Source organism: Pteropus vampyrus, unplaced genomic scaffold (genome assembly GCF_000151845.1).
Source record: "Pteropus vampyrus isolate Shadow unplaced genomic scaffold, Pvam_2.0 Scaffold152, whole genome shotgun sequence".
Taxonomy (NCBI): domain Eukaryota; kingdom Metazoa; phylum Chordata; class Mammalia; order Chiroptera; family Pteropodidae; genus Pteropus; species Pteropus vampyrus.
Genome location: NW_011888933.1, coordinates 1,959,898 through 1,973,051, shown reverse-complemented (window position 1 = coordinate 1,973,051; position 13,154 = coordinate 1,959,898). Strand labels below are relative to the sequence as shown.

Sequence of the window (13,154 nt, the reverse complement as noted above, 5' to 3'; positions counted from 1 at the left end):
TTTTCCCCTTATAAAGACCACAAGATGGTATCCAGGCTGTGCCTTTCAATTTACATTGTTCTGCTATATAACAGCAAGATCATGAATTTTAAATGCCTACTGCGATTTGGTCCTATAACTGCACCTTGGGCCCAATGCCATTACTGAGAGGATGGTGCAAAGTAAGTATAATAGTATTTTTACAGTGAAATCTGCTTACAATAAATTCTGAGGACTGAGGATAAATTCTGTTGAGGATCCTCATTAAATACTAATTACCCCTCCTCCCTCTATGCTCTCACCTCACTCATACACATTATATAAGCCTTATCTTACAGGACTCAGCATAAGACAAAAAGGAGTGTCTTACTGTTTTGTGTAGATGCTAGTAATAAAGGGGACAGATAGTGAAGATAAGATAGAGGATAAAGATAGAAGAAAGAATTAGAGGCCCGTTGATTGTGGCTTCATTAATAATTCATAATCTGTTTCTCCAAACCAAGGCTTCTTCCTTACTTTTTCTCAACTGATGTTACCACAATTCTCCTAAACACCTAGGCCTGGAGCAATGAAATCAGATCTTTACCTTGTTCTCACTTTGCCATTCACATTCAGTCACTAGGTTTGTGGATATCTCCTCTACAAAATCTCTCACCGCCAGCCTTCATTTCTATTCCCACAGTTATTACTTTAATAGTGGTCATTATAATCTAACAACTGAATTATTGCAATCATCAGTTTATTGTAGATAAGAATTCAACTCTGGATGCAAATAAATCTGGGTTCAAGTTCTGGACCAGATGCTCCCTGGCTGTGTGACCTTGGACACGTTATTTTACATTTCCAAGCCTCATCTGAAAAACAGATATAGTAAATAACTACCTTTAGGGTGGTTAAAATAATCAAGATAATGCATACAAAGTGCTTAAATTATTTTAAGACTATTTTGCATAATCAATTTATTCCCTCTTTACTATGCTCGATAACTTATTTCAAGTTTCTCTAACTAAAATAAAGCAGCAACAACATCTTCTGTTCCAAATCAGACCCCCAGCATAGAAGACAAATACCAAACACTTGGGCCTCTCATTCAAGGCCTTTTACTATCAGACCTTAAGTACCTTCGCATCCTACCTCCATTTCATTACTGTTCACTGTTCATATCATTCTTTTCCCCTTCATCTCTATCCCTTCTCGTCATCCAAAGGTGCAAACATTTTAAGGCCTACTTCAAATACAGCGTCCTTCATAAATGTTTTCTTGATACTCAAACCCAAACTAGTCTCCTTCTCCACTAAACCCTGTAGTTGACACCTATTTCCCATGTGGTTTATGCTGCAGAGTACATATTGCCAAGCTTGAACTTCTTCTTTCATGTGTTTGTTTTATTTTTGTAGTTAAATGAGGATATCCTTTGTTTCCAAGCCAAGGGACCACCTTACAGGTGCAATTGTCTTAGAACAAAGCCTTTTGATTCGTTAGTAACTAATTTCTTTTGGATGCAGTTCAAAACATACACATTTGCCCCAAACACCTTGATTGATGAATTCTGGAAGAAAATATCTTTAAGCAATATGAAGAACTTGGACCCAGAAGATTTTAGTGTCCTCGGTGCTGGGTTGGCAGTAGCTGAAGTAAAGCCATCAGTGAATATCTCCGGCAGAAGCCCGTCCTCAAGGCAGCCTAGGATTCTTCTAGATGCCTGAAGAAGGTTCTTGAAAATAGAGCAAAGTTTCCTCGGCCTATGGCCATATGTCAATGGGTAGAGATAGAAGCTTCACCTCACAGGGGCAGAGACCAAGGAGTCCTGCCCACCTCACATGTTGGGGTATCAAAAGGAGGGAACCCCTTTGTAGACAACATCCATGGAGTTCCCATGGTATTCTTATTTCTGATAATTAAATTCATACCACAAAGCATGTTGTTCAAAGAGAGCCTTTTTATATACAATGAATCATAATGAATAAGAAATAAAAAAGGTACCAGTGTGTGAATGGATTCTATTTTATAAGATGAATTGTCCTTACCCTCCATGTCTTTCTTCCATCCTTACTAAGCAAGCCATCTGTTTTTCCCAGCCAAATTGAACAACAGAGTCTTTGTCCTGATCCATCTGACAAATATAAAGTCAAGTTCCTCATTCCCAGAAGCCACCGACAGTTGGGCCCAGAGCACCAGAGGGTAAGACAAATCAAAACCAGGGGTGTGCAGAGCAGTACCAGGAACGAAAAGAAAGTGGTGGTAGGCTCTTCTCAGAAACTGTGTCACAGTGGCAACAAAGGAACAATACAGGGAGGTCATTAGGAGACAAAGGTGCCAAAAGTCAAGAATCAAATATTATAAGGAGGAGAAAGAAACAAGCTAATGAGAGGCGAAAGTGTTGGGAGTATCATCATCTTCATCATCATCTTCGTTATCGTCACGGTCTCCTCTCAGAACCCCATAACCCAGATGTGTTCTCAAATTCAGAATTTTTGGATTTTAGATACGTTAATTAATTTCAATGCAATAATATGTCTGCAGCAAATCATACTAAGTGGGATTAAACAGAGCTAGTAAATAGCCTCGTATCAATTCAGGTCAGGCTTTGCCACCAAATGAGTTTTGACATCAATTTACAAACACATAAAACTTTTGTTTTTTAGAATTCAGGGGTCTTCAGAATTACAAATGAGACTGTGGACTAAGAGAACACTCATGGATTAAGAGAACACTTATGTATGAAGTCTGAACTTATAAAGTGTGTAAGGACCTCCACATACCTGGTGGATTGAATCTCGGATGACAGGCATCATCTCTACTGCAAAATGAGGAAACCGAGCCCCCAGGAGGCTAACATCCTCACAGTCATCTCACACCTCGCTTATGACTTGAAACCACAGCTATCGGTAGGTAACAGGATTTGGATACAGGGATCTCACTATGTGTGTGTTTGTTTGTTTTTACTATACAGAGTCACATGACAAAGCCTTTCATGTGCAGTGAACCCAAATTTTGATGATGTGAATTTAATTTAAATATATTCTGGAATCTGTACTCATCTCACACTGCTGCTTTATTGGCATTGCCATTGTTCTCTGATGTCTCTCTCTATTTTGGAATTCCTCCTTGTTGACTTTGGGTTGTAAACAGGGCCTCTTATTCTGATGTTGATCAGTCACACCAGTGACTCCATTTCCTTCTAATGACCAATTTCAGGGAATACATCTAAGGTTATTTAAAAAGTCACTTGATTCTACAATATCACTAGTAATTACGGGGTGTCGTGATGTCTGCAAAAGAGAATTTTATTTAAAAAAAAAAACTAATTTTTTGAAATGGTAGAAGAAAAGGAGATTGTGTTGTCTTCCCTGTAGTCTGCAGATCATATTTGTGTGTAACTGTTATGGAAATACAATCAGACAATTGCATGTCTACCCAGAAGTGCAGGGGACAGCTTTACTGACAAACATCGCTGTTCCTGCACGTTAGTTAGCATCTTGCTCTTTCATCTGATACTCACTCCCTTTTGCATCCACCGCTCTAAGCAGAATGCAGCTCCAGATAAAAAGTTCTGTGGTGTCATTAGAGCTATAGCCTTGGCTCTCACTCCTGGCACCAATCTAAGGGTATCTCTCCTTCAGTCACTCCTCTGCAATGACCAGCTCAGCTGAGACCATGTAGGGAGAAACAGGAGAGCAGATGGAGGTGGGGGCAGAACCCACCCACCTTCACTACCTTCTCCCTTATGCCTACCTTACTGAGCTTTTTGGCCCATCGGTGACTTTACTTCTATAACCAGACACCATTCAGAGCAAATTTAAAAGCCGCAGATTTATCATCCAGAAGCTTTTCCAAGTTTCATGATGCTCAAACTCCTTCCCTCAAGTGGACAGCCTTTTTTGGAAAACAAATAGCTATTATCTGGGACTTGTTTTCCCCAAGTATTGGTTTTCCAGAATATAAATTGTTAAGTAACTTGTCACACCTATTTTCCTTTGAACTTGAATGGTCTGAGAAGTAAGTTGGTTTCTCACACTTAGACTTACCAGATGCAGTTTGAAGAGAGTATAGTGTAGTTAGGCTGGGGAGAGAAGAAGCAGCCCTCTCGCTATTGTGTGAAGATTTTCATTTGACTACTATTAATACTAATGAGGGTAATCTGCCAAAATCCTTGTGCACTAAAATGAAAATATATGCTTTGGTATAGAGGTTTCCTGTTACCCTGTTGATAATTCATTGTATGATGTGATCAACTTATACTATAATAATGGCACTTATACATCACACTTTGAAGATGCATTTTATTGACTTAATGTGAATATTATTGCCATCGTTTATTACAGAGAAGTATCTTGTAGTAATTGAAATACAATATGGTGTCATTAATCATCCTGAATACAAAATGTTAACTTAAAAATGGTCACACTGTATTAAATGCTCTTCTAACCATAAAGCAATTTGATTTGCAAGTCTGTAAAAAGCTGGATGGTCAGGATTTAGTGTAACTAGCACTTGGAACATATTTCTCTATTAGATTTCTCAACAGTTTGCTTTAACTGAAATAAGATTTATTGTTTTGTTTGGGTAGGTTTTCCCTGCCAATGTGTACTTCACTGGATAAATGATTGTCTGAAGTCATTTTCATATAACATGAGAACAGGACTGTTTCTTCGTCTCTCTGGATTGACCCTGAGAACCAGTTAACTCCCTTATCTATATTTTCAATATTTAACATACCTGAACCCTAAATAAAGGAAGTGGTACTGTCACAACAACAACAACAACAACAACAATAAAACAACAACAACAAATCACTGAAAATGAGAAGGATGATTACAGATCTCTGCCCACACATCGTTCCAGTGTGTAGTTCCAAAAGCCCCATTTGTTAGCCAATACCGACTGCAATTTTATAGGTTAAATGATTTGGGGGTCTCATGTTTCTTTTCACACAGCTGAGTATAGCTAATTACAAAAATTGCTTATAACTTGCAAACCACAGGTGTAGGTAGAAAAATGTCTTTTTTCTCTTTGGGCTGAGTGATACACAAAGGGAGAGGTGTTATTTGGTTTTGGATATAATCTTTATCTAACAAACATTTCAGTCCATCTTTAACTCGTTTTTTACATCATAAAATAATTCTTCAGTATATGATAGTTTATCTACATTATTAAATAATTCGACTTTAAAAAGCTGCTTTCTTTATTCTATTCATTTATAAAAGCAACTCAGTGAGTGGTATTTTCATATTTAAAAATTTGTACTGTAGTTCCATTTCCATTGAAAGTCTTTTTGTGGATTACAGAAGTAATGCATGCTCATTATAGATAATCTGCAAAATACAAAGAAAAAAATTAAATCACCCATAATGCCTCCAGGCGAAATTTTCAAAGGCCCACATAACCATTTGAATGACTTAGAGATGTTTAAAACACTCCTTGAAGATTGTTTCCTTTCCTTTTTATTAGGAATAAACCGATAAGCAGTTTAGGACCCTCTGTGTGATGGGTAAACAGAATGTGATTCTATGTCACTTCAAATTCAACTTTTGTCAGTACTGTAGTACTTCTCTTCATAGGGACGTTTATTTTTGACCACTTTGCAAAGAGATTAAAATGAAAATGTATGAAGAGTCCCAGAAGGTAGCCTGCTTTGAAAAGCTGTTTACTTGCCTTAGGCATGATTTGAGAGGGTAAAGGTTAAGGATGAGTCACGAGAAAGCCCCACAGGCCCTCCATTCAGACCTGCTCAATAGTCTTTCATCTCTCTCTGTTTTTGTTGATACCAGCTGTGTCTACCTTAATCCTCTCTATGAGTTTACATCTTTTTTCTTAATAATCTATAAGCAACCCATAGAAAAGGGGCATGTGCTGACTAGAAAATAATGGTTGGGGGGCAGGTGACAGGAGGAAAAGGCAAAGAAAAAGAAATGTAATGGGTAGCAAATGCCTTTTTATAAAATGTCTGAGAAACCAACGGCATATTTGACAAGACTTGATTTGACTCAAAGCAACAGTGGAAGCTATGATTCTTAACTATTAACTAATACCTGAAACTAGGGGGTGTTAATATTCTAAAATTCTTATAAGATAATTCCCACAAATTATCTTTTTTTGTTAAGTGTAATAGATGACAAGTGTGTTTCATGATTTTGAAGGCTTTACTAATAAACTTTAAACACAATTAGCCTCATAGATTATATGTAGTGCTGGTATTTTGCATGTACATTTTCAATAAATAGCACTTAACTAGGATGTTCTGCCTCAATCCCCCCTTTTCTAAAACATAAAAGTAGGGGTGAAATGGCATTTTAAAGGATTTCTGAAACCTTCAGTATGTGAAGGGTGGGAAGCAGATGGTAGAAGGAAAATCAGTGCATCTTAGTCAAATCTCTTGATCAATAAGAATATGAGCATAGGATAAGAGAGAAAGAAAAGAAAGCAAGAACAAAGACAACAAAAGTCCTGAAAACACAGCCATGGCCGACAACCTGAAGAATCCAATTAAAAATATATTAATTGCTCAACATCTAGATTGGCACATTCATTGGTGGACAATGCCCGACTGTGGCCCCACCTGCAAAAGGCAGCAGGTTGGAGCCCTGTGTTGAGGTTTACAGAAAAAGCAGTGCTGATGCTGTGATCTACAAGGAAAAACAGGGCAACAAAAGCATCAAAGGCAGAGAATACCCTAGGCGACATCTACAGAATTTTCAGCATATAATTTCATTTCTCTTTTAAAGAGAAAAAAAAAATCTTTCATATGAACCAGCAAGATGGGGGTGGGGGTGGGGAAAGGAAGGAAGGGTCATCTCTCTAGAGAGACAGGAGCCCAGCCTGGAAGTGATGGGTAAGGCTGAGATACTGAGTGCTCTGCAGTAACCCTTGGCAACAGCCATTCCCAGAACAGCTGTCAAGCAGTGACTTAAATGGATGACCCAAGTGCTGGGTTTGTTTTCATTTGGTTGCTTGTTTTTTAACCCCGATATATGACTTTGAACACCAAGGGACTCTATTTTTTAGGGGGGAAAAAAAATAAGCTGGCAAATATTTTAGGTTCAGAATGCACCTTCTCTTAAGTACCTGGGGGAAACAATTTCACTTCGAGGAGCACCAAAGAGCTGGTTAATTCATTACCCTTAAAAGCCCAAATCCCAAAATTTAGTACATGCCTTGTGCGAGCACTATCATTCTAATTAATGCTTTCTGCCAGTTTTAAGAAAATAGTGCTGCAAGCACTATTTCTCCCCTCCGACCATAGTTTAGCAGAGGCACAGTACCTGGACCTGAGCCCTAACTCCTCCATCACTTATTAGGGATATAACTCAAGGCAACCATGGACCTGCTCCATGCCTTGGTTTGTACATCTATAAAATGAGGGTAATCATAGGACCTACCTCCTAGAAAGGCTATAAAAATTAAATGGGTTAGTGTAGGTAAAGCACTTAGCACAGTTCATGGCTCATGATTAATGTCCAGTAAAAGTTAGCTAGCTATTATTAGCATATTTTATCAAATGCAAAATGCCATCCATTCTATGATACGGCATTATTTTATGTGCCACTAAGAAAAAAATTTGATGTCAGTAGACTATTGCACAATGCTTTTTACTTGCAGTTTTTCTTTTGATACTTTTGGAAAAGTTCTTTCAAACTTATTAGATATGTATTTCATCATATATCACTTCTGTGCACACATTAAAAGGGAATTGTAAGTGAAATACTTTAAGGTATTCCTAAAACTCTTTAGCATTAGTGCCTGATCCTACTGAATTTCTTTTTGAATCATCAAAGTTCTATACCAAGACCACCAGGGAAAAATGCTGATCACACAAAACAGTGTTGATTAAACTTGCTAAGCAAGAGAAAGTACCACCTTGATAGAGTCTCAGCAGTGTTTTCAAAAGCGGGGCAGGGAAGGCTAGTTGTAGGGTTTAGGGCAATCTGTGAGGAGTCTTAGGGTGGTTTGAGGCAGAAGATAGTAAGTGAGGGCTTGGCAGGGATAGGTCAGAATTTGAAATGAGATGAGTTGCTGAAAGTCAGTGGTCTTACCTTGAAACGAATGGATTTGAACAAGCCGATGTTAATACACTTTAACCTTAGTTTGCTCTGCATAGTTTGGATAGTTAGTCTACTTTGCCAGTCATACTACAGTTTTGCAATCTGTGGCTTCTGTTTTATATCTGAACCACCGTCATCAATGTCCACATTTTCTACCCAATATCACGTTCTGTGCCATTGAGTGCACTGGTGATGCCGTGTCTCTTACTGCCTCCGGGATTTCCTTGGCAGTAGCTGGCCCCATTCGGAAAGTCTTGATGCCCATGTGTAGTATTGACAGCCACATCACAACTGCTACCCAATGATGGTAATTTTGATACGGCTTCTGGTTTCATAAATGACAAAATGTGTAAAAAAAATGTGCATCTTAGAATCAATGAAATGCGGTAAAAATTTGATAATAAAATCTAATTCTCATCTTAGAGAGCAGAACCAACTACATATACTCCTGTTAGAGAACTAACCAATTGTAGGAGATACGTGAAAAGATGTATCATAAAGTTACAGAAAATAATTCTTATCCCCCTGTAGATAAGCCCTATACCCCCTCTGCGAGCTCAAAGGGGAGTTTTTATTGTTTATTTTATACTGATCCTTACAATTTTAGCATCCACTTTGTTTCCTCAACTTAACAATTCACTGCATTTTCAAGTCATTTTCTACTAAGAAGTTTCCTGGTAAGGGAAGAAATAACCAAAATCATGTAGACAAAAAATGTCCCATGTGTTTTTCCTGTGGAACTGCTGTGCCATGGAATGAACCTAGAAAAGATAAAGACACTCAAAGGTACATTTTTCAATTGGATTTTTAAAAATTGGATGAATTTGAACTTGGTTCTATTGTAACCTTTCAATGGCAAAAACAAAATGAACACAATGGCAACTCCCAAGAAGGTAAGTCCAGGAGCAAACAATCCATTAGGCCCCTGACTTTTGGATTCACTGTGATTTCCAAGAAATGGTGAGTTTGTGTTTGTTTGTGTGCCCATTCATATGCTGGGATGCAGAGGGAGAAAACTGAAAATATGTTTATAGATCTGTATTAGTATAATAGAGTATCAATCTCTGAAAGATACCCAAAATGTCAGGCATACGAGCAACAGCTATTCCCACCTTATGACTGGTAGGGGTCAAGGATGAAATCTCATAATTACCAGAGTACATGAAGCCCTTGTAAGGTCCCATACAGTGAGTGAATACATGTTGGGGCTCCAGCCCCTCCCACTCCTGATAGTAATTCAAATTAAAATAATACCGTCAGAAAATAAGTGTAAAGAAACCCAACAATTCTGAATTTCTCCTTGACTATTTTGATACTTTCTTTGAGATATTAAATATCTGATTTTTTTTTTTTTTTTTAACAAAAGAAATGTGAGCTACACCTGCCTGGCTAATGTCCTGAGCATATGTTTCATCTGCCTGCTGGGTAATCCACACTGGGTGGTATCTGGGTTTGCTTCTGGATTTGGAAATGCTCTGGGCGTTAAGCTCTGCGGAATGGAGACATTCAAATAAAACCGTGAACCTTCTTGTGTTCATTGGTAAGTAAAAATCCCTCCCCTTTTCTAACCAAATGGGTTTTCTCCAAGTACGATTCAGATTTTCTTCACTGCAGATTATTTACCCTGTTGGGTTTCTTTATCTGAAAGTATCCTGGGGAACTTTTGTGCTTGAAGCACAAAATGATATGAAAAGTCAAGTTTTAAAAAAAAAAGGCAAGCCTAAAAGCCGAAGGCAGGTGTTGGAAGCAGTAAAATCATTCCTTGAACTCCGCAGGAGTTGATCAAAGAGACAGCCATAAATTGCAACAAAGGCAGAGAGATCTACTCTGCTCTGAAAGCCAGCCAGAAACACGGGAAATGTTTCATTATTTATTTCATTAATTCTGTGATAGCAATCTCTACTGACAAGATTTGCAAATCTAATCATTTATTAATGAAACGTGTCCAGTGGATTGCACCCAAGATCTTCCTTAGGTCCCTGCCTCTGCATGGCTGAAGCCCTTTGCTAACTGCCAGCTTGCTCTCTAGCCACATATGACATTGGGATTCCCAAGGTCCTCACCAAGGACTTTCTGAGCTCACAGGCATATTTAAAGATGGCTGCCAAGCACAACTCTGATCTATGAACCAGCATGATGGCCACTTTCCAGTATGAGTATAGCAAACACGGTTACTTCTATTCATAGAAAACGATCTCTGAGAATCTTGACATGGTGTGCGTGGTTTTAACTCATGGTGCCGATAGTAGTGAATCTTTAAAGCTGTATTTACATCGTTGCTACTTACCCTGATGCAGAGAAGGCTTAACCTGACTCTTGACTAAGGCATTGATTTTTCCTGGAAATTTCACCACAGTATTTCCAAAATCTCATCCTGTTTCCTTAGCAACTGTCTAAGCTTTATTCCCTACGAACCAATGTGGCATGATTCATCAGTAAACAGAGAAGCAGCAGCCACCCAACTTACAGGCTTCCTAAAGATTTCCTGGAAAGCGATCCCTGCCCTGAGCTATTTCACAGACACTGTTGTTGATATTTCACAGAGCACAGCTAAAAAAATAATAAAAGTCCCATAACCGTGTGCATTGGGAACAACAGCGTTTACGGAGATAATGAAATGCAGAAATGAAAACCCCTCAGCAAAGCCCCTTTAGATGTGCCTAAGCTCTGTTCATTAATCTGTGATAATTAGACTTATTTGCAGAGGTTAACAGCAGTGGCACATAGTAATTAAGCACTCCCTTTCTATCAGAGGGATCGAAAATGCTTCTCATATGACATGTGTCCAGTCTTCGGGACATTTTATATTTGCTTTACAGCTCAGGTTCCCTACAGGAGAAAGAAATTGTATTCTATACAGCCACGACCAGATATTACTTGCTATAATGTAGCAACATTGAATCTTAGCTGTAAGCTCTGGACCGAGTGTGACCTAGGGTTAGTATCATTGCCTCCATTGCTGACTGATTGGAGCAAATTGTATCAACTTGAGCAAATTGTTAAATCCTTTTGCCTCAGTTTCTCCATCTGCAAGACGAGGATAAAAATACCTTCTCCAGAATGTTGTGATGAATATAATAATGACGATGATAATAACTAACATTCACTGAATGCTTACAATATGCCGTGCACTGTTCTACACCCCTTACATAAGCCCATTAAGTCTCATTTTACAGATGAGGAAATTAGAGCACAAGAGATTAAGTAGCTCAAACAAGACCAAGCTTTGGGAGCAAAGAATTTAATTCACTTTGAGGCATCCAAGTCCCTTGTGAGCAAACTTGCCCCAAATGGGCACGGACTCCCTGTTTTAGAAAATACATTTCCTCTCTTTCTTCTAGAATAAGAATAATATTTATGTGGCTAAACAATTTTATCTTTGGCAATAGTCATGATGTGGGCTCAGGCTAGGTATAGCAGCATAATCTTATCTATGAAGGAATCCATTAATAAAGAATTACTGGAATTCAGAAAGAAGATATTCTACTTCTCCCCAGTTTTAGTAATTGCACTAAATAAGGAAATATATGCGAAGCCCTTAGTTTGGGGCTTCGTGCATACGAAGGGCTCAATAAACAGTAGCTATTGCTTCTATAGAAGTGAATGTGCAGAAGAGCTGCACAAAGGGTAAACTGTATTTTTCACTTCACAAATGCACAGGAATGTGGACATATGATGGCAGTGATCCTTAAGTTCATACGCAGTGGGATTGTGATCCGTTTTACTCAAAAAGCAGCTAGGTTGTGTATAGTATTAAAAAGGAGAAAGGAATGAAACTGGACTCCTACCTTATGTCATACACAATATCAACTCAAAACTTAAACGTAAATTAAAGACTTAAATGTAAGGCCTGAAAGCGTAAAACTCCTAGAAGAAAACAGTTGGTAAGCTCCATGACATTGGTCTCAGTAATGATTTTTTGGATTGGAAAAATAAAAGCAAAGGCAACAAAAGTAAAAGTAAACTAGTAGGAATACATCAAACTAAACCACTGCAGAGCAGAGTAAACCATAGACAAAAGGAAAGGCAACCTATGGGATGAGAAAAATATTTGAAAACTGTACATCCAATAGATGAGGGGTTAATATCCAAAATATGCAGGGAACTCATTACGACTCAATAACAAAAACACAAACACAAAAACAAAAAACCTCACAAATAACCCAATTAAAAATGAGCAAAGGACCTGAATAGACATTTTTCCAAAGAAGATATACAAAAGACCAACAGGCATATGAAAAGGTACTCAAAATCACTAATCACCAGGGAAATGCAAATCAAAACCACAATGAGATGCCACCTCACACTTGTTAGGAGGTCCATTATCAAAAAGACAAGAGATAACAAATGCTGGCGAGAATGTGGAGCAAAGGGAACCCTTGTGCACTGCTGGTGGGAGTGTAAATTGCTGCAGCCACTACAGGAAACGGTATGGAAGCTCCTCAAAAATTAAAAATAGAACTACGATATGATCTAGCAATTCTACTTCTGGGTATCTATCCAAAGGAAACGAAATCACAATCTCAAAAAGATATCTTCTCTCATGTTCACTGCAGCATTCTTCCCGAGAGCCAAGGTGTGGTGACAACCTAATTGTCAGTCGACATACGAATGGATACAGAAAAGGTGGTCTATGAACTAAGGAATATTAAAAAAAAAAAAAAAAAAAAAGGAAATCTTGCCATCTGTGACATAGGTAAAACTGGAGGGCATTATGCTAAGTGAAAGAAGCCAGACAGAGAAAAGCAAATACCATATACTGCATAGTATCACGTATATGTGGAATCCAAAAAAAAAAAAAAAAAAAAAAAATGTTGAACTTAATAGAAACAGAAAGAGTAGAATGGTGGTTGCCAGGGACTGGTTGCCAGCTGGTAATAGGGTACAAACTCTCGATTATAAGATGAATGAGGCCTCAAGATCTAATGTATAACATGACTAGAGTTGATAATACTGTAAAAATTGAAATTGGCTGAGAGAATAGAATTTAAACATTCTTACCAAAAAAAAAAGTAACCATGTGAGGCTATGAGTGTGTTAGTTACTCTGATGGTGGGAATCCTTTCACAATATGTATGTATATCAAATCATGATGTTGTACACTTTAAATATATTACAGTTTTGTCAATTATA

The 13,154-nt window shown here is 38.0% G+C and overlaps 1 long non-coding RNA gene across 2 annotated transcripts in view; it reads left to right on the top strand.

Moving 5' to 3' along the window:
• LOC111745329 overlaps window positions 1-13,154 on the top strand; it is a 51,694-nt gene that overhangs the window by 33,331 nt on the left and 5,209 nt on the right. The window contains exons 2-3 of one of the 2 annotated variants that reach the window (XR_002782596.1): window positions 2,625-2,867; window positions 4,550-5,149. This is a non-coding gene — a long non-coding RNA (uncharacterized LOC111745329). Of the gene's footprint in view, window positions 1-2,624; window positions 2,868-4,549; window positions 5,150-13,154 lie in introns of those variants that run through there. The other variant, XR_002782597.1, reaches the window with a different exon arrangement.